Genomic DNA, 12038 nt, shown 5'->3' with positions numbered 1-12038 from the left:
TCATCCTCACCTCCCAGGAGACCAGCGCCCTCAGTACCTTCCTGCCTCCTGCTCCACCCACTTTGTACACAGTCAGGGCTCAGGGCTGTGACTCTAACCGGAAAGGGGAGGTGGGACAGGAGGAGGTGGGACGAGAGGCTTGACAGAGGTATACACGCAGCATCACCTTCAGCCACCAACTCGCCATCTGCCGCGATGGCCTTTGGGCTTGGCAGCAAACCACAGGAGGCCCTCGACCCCATTGGTTACACCTCGAGGGGGCGGGCAAACAAGGCGCGTGCTGCTTGGCAGGAACCGGACCAATGAGGAGGCGGCAGCGCTGGCTCGCTGAAAGCCTCGCGTGATTTGAGGCGATCTCCTGTGTGTGGTGCGCATGGTGCTTGACGGCGTGCGCCAGACGCCACCCGGCTCGCCTGCCCTGACCGCCGCCACCGCTGCCACCTCGATCCGGTTGATAAATCGTCGCCGTCCCAGGTCCGCCGGCCACCCAGATCACGACATGAGCTTCTCAGATGGTGAGTCGGCTGTTTGGGGAGCGGGTTTCGGCTCAGAGTGCTGGGAGCAGACCAGCGGCCTTGAGGCCAGCTCCACAGCCCCGCGGGGACCCAGGCCAGGCCCCGAGCCGGGGGCACCTTGAAGCGGCGAGGGTGAGGGTGGGGATGGCTTCCTAGACCCTGAAGGCTTCGAGTCAGAGCGGGAGGTGCCGGAAGCGGGAGGGCAGGTGCTGTGGGGCCGCGAAGGCCGGCCTGGCTCCCCGGCCGACGACCAGGGGGACGTCCTGCAGCTGGCTGACGAGTCAGTGGCGACCGTCCTGCAGCAGCTGGCCAACCTGGGCTTGCGGGGCATCCGCAGATGCCTGTTCCCGGAGAGCTACGTGGTCGGCGAAGGGTCTCCCTTGTGGGACCTCGAGGCGCGTCCCGGCAGTCGAGGCGTGGCCGCCCAGAGGTGTGGGGAAGAGGCACAGGCTGAGGCCGGCCCTCTCCAGGTCGGCAGACTCGAGGCGGGCCGGGCCTGGGGGAACCCGAAGAGAGGCAGTAAGAGTAGGTTGAAGGTGGCTGTGGATCGCCAGCGGCTCCCCTCAGAAAGCCCAGCCGGGCTGCTGTCCGACTCTGAGTCCTCTGATGAGTTCAGTGAGATAGAGCTGATGAGGGTGAGCATTTATGCCAAAGACAGAGGCCAGGCCAAGCGCAACGGCCCCAAGGACCCCGGGGACACACCCAGAGACTCGAAAATCCAAGGCAGGGAGAATCTCGTTAACGTGCCAGGCACTTGCCTGTCCTCGGCTCTGCGAGGATTAATCTCGGTTGTGGAAAGGCAGGTCAGGCAGGGCGATGCAGAGCAGGAGGACATCTCTCCCCCTAAGAAATTGCAGAGCGTGCTCAGGGAGAAGGGGGGCAGCCTGCCCAGGTACCCGGGAGTAGCAGTAGCATCAGCTACTGCAGCTGCCACTACAGGCAGCCTACCGTGGCCCAGTCCTAGGAGGAAGGGGTTCCTGAAGAAATCCCTCAGGGGCGTCTCCAAACATGCCCCGGGGACAACCTTCCCTTCCTGGGAGCAGGGAATCTCGGCCACTCCCCTGGAACCGGCCACCTTCCCCCCAATCTCTGGCATCCCGCTGCTTGGGAGGTCCAAGAGGTATGCCTTGGTCCCTTGGGAAGGCAAAGAGTCAAAGCAAACCGGCGCTCGGAAGAAATCCGTGGCAAGGCAGGCACGGGAGTCGGTGGCAGCAATGGCGGTGTCCGGAGAAGACAACGACCCAAATAGAGACCCATCCCCAAAGGGCCGAGTAAGTAGGCCAGGCCCCTCCTGTCTCCCCCGTCTTCCCCCTCCCACCCTCTCCAGGACACAGGTCTTCACCCGTGCTCCCTCTGTCCATCCCTCAGGGGTGGTCATTGGGTGGCCCTCGGTCACTGGGTCATTAGGATGCCAGATTGGGGTCTTTTACTAGGGACAAACGTTAAGGTAGCACTTTGGGTGTGCTGGGCTGGGTTCTCCACCCTTGGCCTGTTTCCAGCCAGGCTGGGGCTGGAGTGGAAGGGAGAGCTGGTAGCTGAATTGATTTGAGGGGCCCCTTAAAAGCTTCACAGAGCTTCGGTGTTTAGACACATCACTTTCCTGAATCCTACTTCCTAGCTGATCCCCAAACCTTCCTTGCAGGGGCCCCAGGCTTTCTCAGTGCCACACTGTTGTCCCCAGCTCAGCTCTGCCTGCTGGCCTGGGGCTGACTTAGAGGGAATGTGCTGAAGAGATCAGCCTTTCAGTTTCCTTTCCAGTTCCCTGCCTCAGCTCGGTCTTGAATCACACGAGGTCTCACACACACAGACATAGACATATAAATGCACTGGTACACACAGGTGCATGCACACACACATCCTTACTCCAGGTCAGTGAGAAATCTTTGTTCTTAGCTGACCACTGACAGGGCACCGGCGTCTTGTCCACGGGTGCGTCAAGGAGAACCCAGCAGCACCAACGTCAACATCAGAGGCGGGCAGGATTCAGGAAACTCAGAGCCCGTGGCCATGAACAAGGGAGAAGTCATGCCCAGAGGGCCTGGCCCCTCAGGTGAGTGTCCTGGGTTTTGATATGGGGGCAGGGAACCAGGGGTGAGGGCAGAAACCTCTGTCTGTCTGTCTCTCTTTTCTGGGGCCTCAGCCTTGCTCTCAGGCTGCTTCTTCCATGGGAAACAGGTGTCAGCAGGGCTAGCCCTGGCCCCATCACCTTCTGTGTGGGATTTGTTTGGCAGGGGTGATCGGTGGCAGTGCCCCAACAGCTACTCTGGGCGTAGACCTGCAGGCTAATAGCGTTTTCTGTGAAGTGCTGTTCGCCCACATTGCTCTCCCAGGTGCTGGCCGTGGCTGCCGCTCTGGGAGGCTCGAACCCAGAACCACAGTCTTTCGGGACCATCGTGGTAAAATGGCTGCCCCTGAGGAATAGGAGGGGCAGGCCCAGAGAGAAGGTTTGGGCTGCCTGCCGGGCAGAGCCGGGGAGGCTTGATGCTAGCAGAGGGTGGTACTGCCTCACCTCACGTTAGACCCTGCTTGGCCCTTTCCACCTCACTGGGAGCCTGGGAAGCTGGATTGTGTGTCCTTTCCCTGTCAGGTGACCGCGAACCAACTGACCATCCCCCAAGACCGAAAAGGCGGCAGCAGCCACCTGCAAGGCAGGGCTGTCCTCGGGTAATGCTTCTTCTGGCTCCTGGAAATGCACACCCAAACCCCATGGTGGGATCTGAGTCCAAGTTCAACTGACATGTGTGGGCACCCCCCCCGTCCCCCCGCCCTGTCCCCATCCCACACCCCAGGGAGGGAGCCCACCTCCTTTCCTCTGAGGAAAGTCTTTCCCTTGCCAGTCTAGACACCTGGCTTTGGGATGGAGGGCCCGGGGGGAGAGGAGAGGAGGAGGAGAAGGGAGGTGGGTGTATACTAACCATTTCTCTTCCTGCTGTGTCTGCTGGCCTAGTGTCTGGTGCTACAGAGAGAAATAGACGACCTTAAGGAGCAACTTGGTATGAGGAACCAGGGACAGAGAGCAGTGGGTTCTTAGTGCAGAAGTGGGGTGGGCCCTTGGGGTGGGTGGGCTGCCGGTGCAGGAGGCCTCGTAGGGATGGACCAGCATTCCTGTGGGGAGGAGAACCTATCACGCCTGACCCTGGAGGGGGCGGTGCATGTTCAGCTGGGCATGTGGACAAGGAGCAAAGTGCTGTGTGGACTGCGTACACACTCTGCCAGCCAGGCGAGTCCTAGAGAGCTCCTTCTGATAGGACTTGTAGAGATGCCTTGTTGATCTGGTGTGGCCTCAGAGGTTCTTGTTGGATTGTTTGTGAGACAATTTTTGAATGGTCTGGGCGTGGCCCCGACCTTGAGAGCTGCTGGCACATTTTGTTTCCTTTTAGGAAATGGCTCCACATTTAATTCCGGTAGTGGGGAGTGACGAGGCCCAGAGCTCTTTGCATCGGGGCTGGGGGTATGTGGGTTTCAGGTTGCAGGGCTAGGTGGTTCCCCACGGGGACAGGGGGACAGGCTTCTATGTCCGTCTGTCTAGAGCACCTGTTTATGCCTCTCCCTGTTGCAGCCTCCATGCAGTACCAGGTTGACAAGTTCCGGATCCTTTGAAGTGAGTGTTACACACCCCACACCCCTTCCCACAGTCCTGGCTGTGGAGCAGGGCCGTGGGCTGGCCCTGGCTTGAGGCTCTTCCCTGACTCTGCTGTTTCACAGGTTGAGCCCAGTATCTTCCGGCAAGAGGAGCAGCTGTTACCTCCAGGGCCGGCGAGCTGTGGCCAAGCTTGTTGCCTCCTGTTCTGCCTCCACCAGGGCATCCTCTGCCCCTTGTTTTGCCCCATGTCTGCCCCAGTTTCACAGCAGTTTTTGATTAAAAGGCTTCTCATATTCTGTGTTCTGTCCTCTCTCTGGGGGGTAGGGGTTGGGGGAATGGGGCAAGGCCTGGTGGGGAGCCACTTCGTATCAGAGTCTGTTCCAGAACAGTACCTCTGGCATCCTGTGGGGGGCACTCTGGTTCAGCCTGTGCTACCATCCAGGCCGTCAGGCCAGCGGAGCGCCCCTAGTGTGTGTTCTGTGTGGGCTCTGTCTGGCCACCTTGGCACGTCCCCCCTTTTCCCTGAAGGCCCTCTTCTAGTTCTCTAAACACCCTCCTCTGGGGTTTAGGAGTTTCCATTCATTGCTGCCATTCTGCCTCCCTGTCAGAAGGAAGTCATGACCCCCTTACAGAGCTCCAGTCTTTCACCCTTCCCTCACTGCACTCATTGTCCTGCTTACCCCGACCACTCTGCTTTCCTGTCAGAGCACCCTCGATCCCTCCCCTGGCTTGCCATCGATGACCTTGCCTGCATGTTTACTTAAGCAGGTGGTAACAGGCACAGGTTTGCTCATCTTCCCCCTTCCCCGGCCCTACCCTCTCAGTGGAGTCCCTACCCCACCCCCCCGGTGCCACCTTGCAAGCAGGAACCTGCATACTCTCCCCGCTCTCTTTAGCACTCACCCCTGAGACTCAGGCACCAAAACTTTGGCTTCCCCTTCCTTGGGTTCAGTAAAGGGCATGAGGATGAATCTTGGACCCGCTGAACTGGGGAGCAGGATCGAAGCTCAGGGGAACACAGGGGAACACAGGAGAAAAGCTCAGGTTAGTTGCTGAGCTGGAGGTCAGGAGAGGCGTCTGGTGCCAGTCTGGGGCAGAGTGCACCCTGACAGCTAGAGATGGATGGTCCGGTCCTTGGAGCTTTCATATCCTCCCTGCCCTAACCAACTGACCAGCCTACACTCCTGCAGCCTGGATGTCTCTCTGCCCTTGAGTGGAAACGGGCCCATCAGGCTCTATGACAAGTATGGTTGGTAAGTCTGTGTTCTTACAGGGTCTCCATCAAATACCGTTCCACCAGCCCCATGACACAGATTTTCCTGCGAATGATACTTCCCGGAGTGTCCCAGCTCAGTCTCCCAGACTACTTGTTAGGGCACACAAGACTGAGTCTGAAATCCATGTTCAATTCCCATCCCTCCCTCCCGCCCTGAAGTTTGGGGAGGACTTCCTTCTCTCAGCCAAGACCCCAGGGCTGTGCCAGCCTGAGACTCAGAGGGACACATTTGTATTGGAGTGAAATGAGGGTAGGTTCTGCCTGACTCCCTTCCTGAAAGACCACGGTTTTATTTCACAAAAGAGGGTATGATGGTAGGTAGCACATTCAAAGTTGGTGCCTGGGCATCTCTCTGGGTGAATTAAAGTCATCAGGGATAATGCCCCTTGAGGCAGAAAGGTGTGATTCGGGGAGTAATGGAAATAGAGCCTGGTCTAGATTCTGTAAGGCACTGAGTGAGCCGAAGCAAGGGTCGGATCTCCTTTATTCAAGGGGTGTTGTCACGTTCCCAAAACATAGAAGGGGGAGGATGCAGTTCACCAAACCTCAGGACAGGACATCCCAAAATGTTGGAGTCGCTGGAGGAGGCACTGGATCCTACCTTGCGATTCTGTGATGTCTGCCAACTGCTGAGGGTGTGGATGAGTGAAAATGGGAAGGGTGGCTCCGGAGACTACCTGGGACGTGGCTGCCCATCTTAGAAACAGGAGATCCCCCCCCATCTGGATTACTTGTGGGGAGTTAGGGGTGACTGCACCTGAGCAATGGGGAGCCCTCGGGCCCGCCCTTCCCCCACATTTTGACCTTGACTTCCTTCCGGGGCTCATGGCATGAGGTCAGGTGGACAGAGCACGAGGGTTGGGCCAGTCACAGACCTCAAGGGTCAGCAAAGAACATGCGTGGGACTTACTCCTTCCACTCAGACCCCTCCCTGGAGCAGGAGGGCCTGATCACTTAGTTTACAGCTGATCCGGTGGTTATTGCCTGGTGGTGTAGCACATCTCGCTGTTGTCCGAGTGAGTAGATTTGGCAGAGACCTTCCCGCTGAGGTTTCTGCCCACCGAGACACGTAGGTAAGTTGTGCCTGGGGAGAAGTCAAGCACCAGCATCAGCACCACCCTTGGGCAGAGTGGGGCACGGGACTGTGGTCACCAGGGTGAGGAAGTTGGAGAAGCTCATGGAAGTGGAGGTGCGAGGGCGTGAACACAGCCCCTCGCTCACTTTTCACCAGGCTCCCTTCCCTCCTCTGGGCACACAGTTCAGACCAACTACCTCACTATAATGTTGCTGGAAACATATACATCACAGGCCTTGGCTCAGCCCCAAGCCTTCCACTTCCAGCGGGAAATCTGAGGCATAGGTTAAAGAAATACATCTGCGCCCCAGAGGGTAGGAGGAAGGCCGAAGCCCAGCCTCATTCGGTGCACCCCTGTTGCCTTTCCCCCTCATGCCCCTTCTCCAGCCTGGGAGACAGTGACAGCTGCTTTGGAGAGCCCTAGGCCCCATCCTGCCTGTCCAACACCTGGGAAGAGGCTCCCTCCCCATTACACCCCCACCCCACCAGCCCCAGCCCCAGCCCCAGCCCCAGGCCTACCTCTCTCTCTGGACTCTTGAGGGAGATTGGCACAAACAAAGAAGGTAGAGGAGGTGAGTCCTGAAGAGGGAGCCTGGGGTGGTGAGCACAGTAAACTTGCCCAAAGATGTCCAAGTCCTAATCCCTGCAGTTGGCTTGTATTTTCCTTTGCGTGATAACAGTGGGTTATGCTTGCAGATGCAATGAAGGCTGCTACTCAGCTGACTTAATGTGGGGTAAGTTTCACCTGCATTGGCCAGGTTCGGCCGGGCACACTGGGGCTGCCAGATTTTCCACCTTGACTATCCCTGGGTAACTATCCCAGTCCCTGGAGTGTCCCAGTGTTTGAATGACTGTGGTGTGCTTGATGCCCTTGTGCTCGTGCGATCTTGAAGGCCTGGTAAGTACTGCTCAGATGCAGATGGAGAACAGGCCTGTAGTTTCGAACCCCCCTTTTGTTCCAAGCCAATCACTTCTTCCTCCCTAGTCCTCTTGAGGTATCTGCCAGCCTGACTTTTACCAGGATGATTCACTTTTTGAAAAGGATTTACTATTGCTTTTTATTAAAATAACCCTTCCAAACATAAAAGATTAATTACATTGAATTAAACAGACCATACATATACACATTGTGGAGCGTGTGAGCCCTCAGTATCACAAATAATCATGAACCAATCAACCCATGTAACTATACTCAGGTGACATAAATGTACATTGCACGTCCAGAAGTCACCGATATGTTCTTTTCTCTGAGGAATCCAAATGGATAAATCTACATACTGCCCGATTCCATTTACTTCACATTCTTGAGGAGGCCAAACTATAGACACAGAAAACAGACTGGGGATTGCCAGGGTCTCGGGCTTGAGATTAGGGGTTAAACTACCAAAGAGAATGAAACAATTTTGTAGCTGATGAAAATGCTTTTTATGTTGATTGTAGTGGTGTTTCCATAATCGAATGTTTGTAGGCACTTAGATTTTTATGTAAATTAATTTCAGTAAACCCATATTATTTAATAAACTGTAGAAAGTACAGTATGATACCGCAATCAGAGAAGAAAAAGAAACAAAGGGAGTCCAAAATGGAAAAGGAAAATGAAAACTGTCACTGTTTGCATGTGACATGTTACTATACATTGGAAATCCTAAGGATGCCACCTGAAATCTTCCAGAATTCATAAATCAATTCAGTAAAGTTGAAGAGTACAAAATTATTATATAGAAATCTGTTACATTGCTATCCTGTTCATGGGGTCCAATCCCAAAGAAGGGTAATGCCAAAGAACGTTCAAACTACCATACAACTGTGCTCATTTCATATGCTAGTAAGTGAAAGTGAAAGTGTTAGTTGCTCAGTCGTGTGTGAGTCTTGGCGTCCCCATGGACTGTAACCCAACAGGCTCCTCTTTTATAGGTTTCTCCAGGCAAGAATACCTACCTAAATATCCATCGACAGAGGAATGGATAAAGAATATGTGGTACCTATATACAGCGGAATATTACTTAACCATAAAAAGAATGAAATAATGCCACTTGCAGCAACATGGATGGACGTAGTGATTGCCATACTGAGTGAAGAAAGTCAGAAAGAGAAAGACAAATGTCCCTTACATGTGGAACCTAAACAACTGTACAAATGAACTTATTAACAAAACGGAAACAGACTTTGAAAACTTATGATTACCAAAAGGGAAAGGCAGAGGTAGGGAAGGGATAAAGATCCTCATCTGGAACACCCTAATGAGAGATGTTGAAGATGACATAAACAGATGGAAAGAAAGATCATATTCTTGTGAGGCCAAGCATTTGCAACTAGCCTCTGCTTTCCATTTCCCAAGGAAGGAGGCAAGTGGGCTTGAGTCCAGGTATTTACAATCAACCTCCGGCTTGCCCTTTGAAAGAGAAAGAATAAGAGATACAGGGTAAATAGTCAGGCTTGGTCTCCTGAGGACACTTTAAGATAACAGCTCTGGCAGAGACAGAGGGGCTACTCTCCGTTTGAGTAAAAGAGCAAGAGGTCACGTGTGTCCCATTCTCAGGGCAGGAGAGACACTGCACATGGGCAGAAAGGCTCCTTGGGGGTCAAAAACAAAGGGGCCCCACCCCATAATATGTGATGCAACGTCTCCCCCATAGGTCTCTGGGCTGGCATGCATCTTGGGATAGAGTTGCTCATGCATGTTGGGGAGGGTCCTAGGGCAGGTCAGGTGTGAGAAAAGAAACAGGATAACTGGCCAAACGGAAACAAAGACCCAAAAGGACTGCCCTATATAAGTGACTTAACTGCCTCTCACTGCACTCCTCCTCATTAGGACAGATGCCCACACCCTGTCTCTCCAACTGTGTATCATTGCCTTCTCTGTCTTAACTAAACAAGCTGTTTCTCTGTGTGCTCTCCTACTTGTTGTGCTGTGTCTCTAACAATAAACTCTGTACCTCTTTTTACAGATTTTGCCTCCTTGAGAAATGCGTTTTTCAAAGGGGCAAACTTAAAGCCACAGCTCACTGCTGCCTCTCTGAGATCACTTGGATTGGAAGAATCAATATTGGCAGAACGACTATACAACCCAGTGCAACCTACTGATGCTGAATCCCTATCAAATTACCGCTGGTATTTTTCACAGAACTAGAACAAAAATTCTCAAAGTTTGTATGGAGACACAAAGGACTGTGAATAGCCAGAGCAATCCTGAGAGAGAAAAATGGAGCTGGAGGAATCAGGCTCCTGGGCTTCAGACTATACTACAAAGGTACAGTCATCAAAACAGTATGGTACTACTGGCAGAAAAACAGAAATATTGATCAAAGGAACAGGATAGAAAGCCCAGAAATAAACCCATGCGCCTACGGTCAATTAATCTCTGACAACGGAGGCAAGAATATACAAAGGAGAAAAGACAGTCTCTGCAATAAGTGGTGCTGGGAGAACAGCTGCACAGAAAAGAATGAAATTAGAACATTCTCTAACATCATACACAAAAATAAATTCAAAATGGATTAAAACCTAAATGTAACACAAGACACTATGTAACTCTTAGAGGAAAACATATGCAGAACACTCTTTGACATAAATCACAGCAATATGATTTTGCATCCACCTCCTAGAGTAATGAAAATAAAAACGAAAATAAACAAGTGGGATGTAATTAAACTTAAAAGCTTTTGGACAGCAAAGGTGGCGGGGGGGTGAGGGGGTGGGGCGGGGACTATAAACAAGACGAAAAGACAACCCTCAGAATGGGAGAATACATTTGAAAATGATGTGACAGACAGGGGATTACCTTCCAATATAGAAGCACTTCATGAAGCTCATCATACATACATACATACATACATACATACATACGTATATATATATAAAATCTGCCCATTATGTTTTATAAAAAGGGGCAGAAATTGTGTTTCTCCAAGAAGACATACAGATGGCCAAAAAGCACGTGAAAAGATGCTCAACATCATTAATTATCAGATAAATGCAAATCAGAACTACAATGAGGTATCACCTCACGCCTATCAGAATGGCCATCATCATAAATGTACAAACGGTAAATGCTGGTGAAAGTGTGGAGAAAAGAGAATCCTCCTTCACTGTTGATGGGAACATAAATTGGTACAACCACTACGGAGAAGAGTATGAAGTTTCCCTAAAAACTGAAAATAGAACTACCGTAAGATCCAGCAATCCCACTCCTGGGCATATATCTGGAGAAAACCATAATTTGAAAAGATGCATGCACTCAAATGTTGATTGCAGCACTCTTTACAACAGCCAAGACACGGTAGCTACCTAAATATCCAACGACGGAGTAATGGATAAGGAATATGTGGTACATATATACAATGCAATATTACTTAACCATACAAAGAATGAAATAATGCCACTTGCCGCAACATGGATGGATGTGGTGATTGTCATACTGAGTGAGGAAAGTCAGAAAGAGAAAGACAAGTGTCCCTTAGGGGTGGAACCTAAAAAACTGTACAAAGGAACTTATTTACCAAACAGAAACAGACTTTGAAAACTTATGATTACCAAAAGGGAAAGGCAGCGGTAGGGGAGGGATAAATTAGAAGTTCGGGATTAACAGATACAGCCTACTATATGTGAAATAGATAATCAACAAGGGCCTTCTCTATAGCACAGGGAACTCTACTCAACATTGTGTAATAATTTTTATGGATAAAGAATCAGAAAAGAAATGGATATATGTAGATGTATAACTGAATCACTCTGCTGTACACCTGAACCTAACACAACATTGTAAATCAACTACACGCCAGTTAAAAATAAACATTAAATTAAAAGAAATATTTTTAAAAGTACATTATGAATAGATATTGACACTACTTACTTTTTCTGAACATGGTTTTCTCCCATAGTCTGATGAGCTGGAATGATATATCACCTCAAATTAAATCAAGTTTGTATTCCTGGGGTGAATCTGTGTGCTGTGCTGTGCTTAGTTGCTCAGTCCTGCCCGGCACTTTGCGACCCCATGGAGGGGGGAGCCCAGCGGCTCTTCTGTCTATGGGGATTCTCCAGGCAAGAATACTGGAGTGGGTTGCCACGCCCTCCTCCCGGGGAACTTCCCCACCCAGGGATCGAACCCAGGTCTCCCGCATTGCAGGTAGGTTCTTTACCATCTGAGCCACCAGGGAAGCCCCGGGATGAACCTACTCATGGCATATGATGTATTTCCCTTTTGCATATCCTGTAGGATTCACCTTGCTAAGATTCCATTTCTGGTTCTTGCTTTTATGCGCTGAGTGTGTGATTGACCTGTGCGTTTCCTTTCTCAAACTGTCCTTGACAGGATTGAATATCAAGGTTATTTCATTCTCAGGGAAATGAGTTTGGGAGTATCCCACCTTTTCTATTTTTCCTAAGGTTTTGTGTGAAATTGAAAATATTTATGCCTAGGATGTTTGTCAGCATTCAGTGGGGGAAGCCTGGAGGATTTCTGTGAAAGTTGCTTTGACTACTGGTGTATTTCATTATGGTTACCTGGAGCAACTCAGGGTGGCTATTCTTTCTGGAGTCAGTGTTGGTAAGTTATTTCTTTTTTTTTTTCTAAAAATTGGTCATCTT

At 51.3% G+C, this 12038-nt stretch overlaps 1 pseudogene across 1 annotated transcript; it reads left to right on the top strand.

Moving 5' to 3' along the window:
• Positions 1 to 338: 338 nt before the first annotated feature.
• Positions 339 to 4389, top strand: LOC145535554 (uncharacterized protein CXorf49 homolog; annotated as a pseudogene). The gene is made up of 6 exons (XR_014075467.1): positions 339 to 1786; positions 2409 to 2565; positions 3103 to 3179; positions 3463 to 3508; positions 4075 to 4116; positions 4221 to 4389. The product of XR_014075467.1 is annotated as an uncharacterized protein CXorf49 homolog (transcript).
• The last annotated feature ends 7649 nt before the right edge of the window (positions 4390 to 12038 follow it).

Source organism: Giraffa tippelskirchi, chromosome X (genome assembly GCF_054371585.1).
Source record: "Giraffa tippelskirchi isolate mGirTip1 chromosome X, T2T-mGirTip1v1.2.pri, whole genome shotgun sequence".
Lineage (NCBI taxonomy): Eukaryota > Metazoa > Chordata > Mammalia > Artiodactyla > Giraffidae > Giraffa > Giraffa tippelskirchi.
This window is presented reverse-complemented; position numbering and strand designations above follow the sequence as displayed.